The sequence below is a fragment of the Mandrillus leucophaeus genome, unplaced genomic scaffold, assembly GCF_000951045.1.
Source record: "Mandrillus leucophaeus isolate KB7577 unplaced genomic scaffold, Mleu.le_1.0 Scaffold1518, whole genome shotgun sequence".
NCBI lineage: Eukaryota > Metazoa > Chordata > Mammalia > Primates > Cercopithecidae > Mandrillus > Mandrillus leucophaeus.
This window is the reverse complement of record NW_012101497.1, coordinates 75959-79155: the sequence shown is the minus strand read 5'-3', so window position 1 is coordinate 79155 and position 3197 is coordinate 75959. Positions and strand designations below refer to the sequence as shown.

Sequence of the window (3197 nt, the reverse complement as noted above, 5' to 3'; positions counted from 1 at the left end):
TTTCTTTCTTTCTTTCTTTCTTTCTTTCTTTCTTTCTTTCTTTCTTTCTTTCTTTCTTTCTTTCTTTTCTTTCTTTCTTTCTTTCTTTCTTTTCTTTCTTTCTTTCTTTTCTTTCTTTCTTTCTTTCTTTCTTTCTTTCTTTCTTTCTTTCTTTCTTTCTTTCTTTCTTTTCTTTCTTTCTTTCTTTTTTTTTTTTTCTGTGCTTTCCTGGCTGGCCATATCTCTAATGATAAACATACTCTATTTATACATGAGAATATCCTATCAGATTATAGTTGAGAATTCTGGGAGTTATTCCATCTCTTATAGCTAAATTTGAGCCTCTTTTATCATCACTGGTTTTTTTATACTTTAAGTTCTGGGGTACATGCGCAGAACATACAGTTTTGTTACATAGGTATACACGTGCCATGGTGGTTTTCTGCACCCATCAACCTGTCACCTACATTAGGTATTTCTCCTAATATTGTCCTTCCCCTAGCCCCCCACCTCCCAACAGGCCCCAATGTGTGATGTTCCCTCCCTGTGTCCATGGATCACTTTTTTTTTTTTTTAAAGTCTCAGATTTTTGGAATGTAATTTATTTTCCTGGTATCCTAGGACTTGCAAGTTATCTGGTCACTTTAGCCCTCACATTTGATGATAGTCACATATTTGTAAACACAACACACACACACACACACATACATACACACACACATATTCACACATGACATATTTATCAGGCATTTCTGAGCAGCTAATCATGCAGGACTCTCAAACACTAACCTACAGCTTTTCCCATTTATCTACTTGTGTAGAAACTAAGCATGGGGACTGAGAAGGCAACAGCAGGAGCATTCTAACTCTCACTGTCTTTAGCTAGGTCCCTCCCTCACTGCAGCTCAGCATAGTCCTGAGCTCTTATCTATATCCACACACAGTTTCTGACGCTGCCCAGTTATCACCATCACAAGTCTAAAGAAAAAAAAATGGGTTTGCCCATCTCTGTTGATTAAAACAATAAATAAATAAATAAAATAAGCCCCTAACCTCCCAAAAAACATGACCAAATAAGCACGAAGAAAAAGCAAAAACAATAGGTACATGAAGAGACTGGTGACACTGGGGTCTGAATGAGGCTTGAGTATAGGAAAGAGCTCTAGCAGCATAGTGGTTTAGAGGAGATGTTTGTTTCCTTTACAGACGCCTCAGCCTCAATAAGCTCAGGGTTGCAGGAATTTACTTTCAGAACAAACTCCTGTGGGGCTAGAATTATCGATGGCTAAAAGAAGCCTGGAGGAGGGAAAAATCATTAAGCATCCTCACCCTTAGTAACACAAAACAAAGGGGCCTGATTTCCCATAAGTCTTCATGGTGCGTGATCTTGTTAATGAAAGCGGTCTGACGAAATCACTGCTTCTTCCATTTAAGCCTTGCTCACGTGCCAATCCTCAGTTTTAACCTTCCCCAGAGAAATACACATTTTTTTTAATTCAGGAAACATACTATGTTATAGTTTCAGTACTAAATAATCAAAGTACTGAAGATAGCATGCGTAGGTAAGAAAAAGTCATTAGCTTTATGTTGCTGTTGTTTCAGAATTTGAAAAAGATCACCAAGTCAAGGCCTTCTCGGTTTCAGTGCTAGAGGTGGAATCTTAGCATATACTCAGATGTTTTTCAAAATTTCTAGACATAGGATTCAAAGCCCTGCACTTAAAATAGTCTCATTTGAATTAACTCTTTATATAATTTGAAAACACATTCTGAACTACTTTAGAGTATTGTTTTATTTCTATGTTCTTAGTTTATAGAATACATTAGGCAATGCAATTTAATTTAAAAACCCCAAGAATTTTTTAGAATTTTAATCATGAAAATAAATGAAGACAACTTTATTTACTCAAGGTCTCAAAAGGTCAAAGAAACCAGGAAAGTAAAGCTATATTTCAGAGGAAAATGGGATATTTATAAGTTTTCTAAGTTGACAGACTCAAGTTCTAACCTTCAAGGCCCATGATGTAGGAAAGTGTGGCGATAACTGGCTGATTCTGGCTTTCTACTCCTTTTTCCCATTAACGATCCCGCCTGCTTAATTAACATTCACAAGTATCTCTGGTTCTGCTTTAGGCACAGTGGCTCCCGAGGTCCGTCACACAATAGGATGTCTGTGCTCCAAGTTGCCAGGGAGAGAGATCACTCTTTAGAATGAGCCCCAGCCCTGGCTCAAACTCACCTGCAAACTTTTTGAGAAATGAGGCAGAGGCACGCATGAAAACAACAGTTAGTAGCTAAATGACGAGAACACGTGGACACATAGAGGGAAACAATGCACACTGGGGCCTATCAAAGGGTGGAGGGTGAGAGACGGAGAGGATCAGGAAAAATGACTAATGGATACTAAGCTTAATACTTGAGTGATGAGATCACCTATACAACAAACCTCCTTGACACTCATTTATCTATGAAACAAACCTGCACATCCTGTACATGTACCCCTGAACTTAAAATAAAAGTTTAAAAAAAAAAAAAAAAGAAAGCAACCGTTTGCACACTTGTTATGGTCTATTCTCTCATTCTTTACAATGACACTAGAAAATAGCCACAGGCTTCCTGCAAGGCAGCCACAGAATTTATGACTTGTGATATCTAAGTCATTCCTGGCTAACGCAAAATCTAATACAAAATCTAGTAGAATCATTTGCTTACATCTATTTCTGTTCTGAGAAAATAAATTCAGAAAATAATGGAAGCAGAATAATTTAAAATCTGGCTAATTTAGAATCCTAAGCAGCCCTTTTCCCATCAGTGGTTTACAAGCCTTGTTAACAATTTTCCTATTTTAAAATTAAAAATAAAGTAAGTTATTTGTGGTAAAGAATATTCATTAAAGTATTTATTAGATAATATCATGGAGGAAAACATTCAGTGAAGTGAAGGGCCTACTTTACCTAACAATAATCTAATTTATATAATTTTTCATACTAATAGCATCTAACAACAGTACAATGTTTGACTCTTTAGGTTAAATACTTGTCGTAATTAGCCAGAAAGATTTAAGAAAATATTGGATGTGGCCGGGTGCGGTGGCTCAAGCCTGTAATCCCAGCACTTTGGGAGGCCGAGACGGGAGGATCACGAGGTCAGGAGATCGAGACCATCCTGGCTAACCCGGTGAAACCCCGTCTCTACTAAAAATACAAAAAACTAGCCAGG

General features: G+C 37.3%; 1 protein-coding gene across 1 annotated transcript in view; it reads left to right on the top strand.

Moving 5' to 3' along the window:
* Positions 1-3197, top strand: part of HBE1 (hemoglobin, epsilon 1) — a 17683-nt gene that overhangs the window by 11795 nt on the left and 2691 nt on the right. The gene's annotated exons all lie outside the window — the stretch shown is intronic.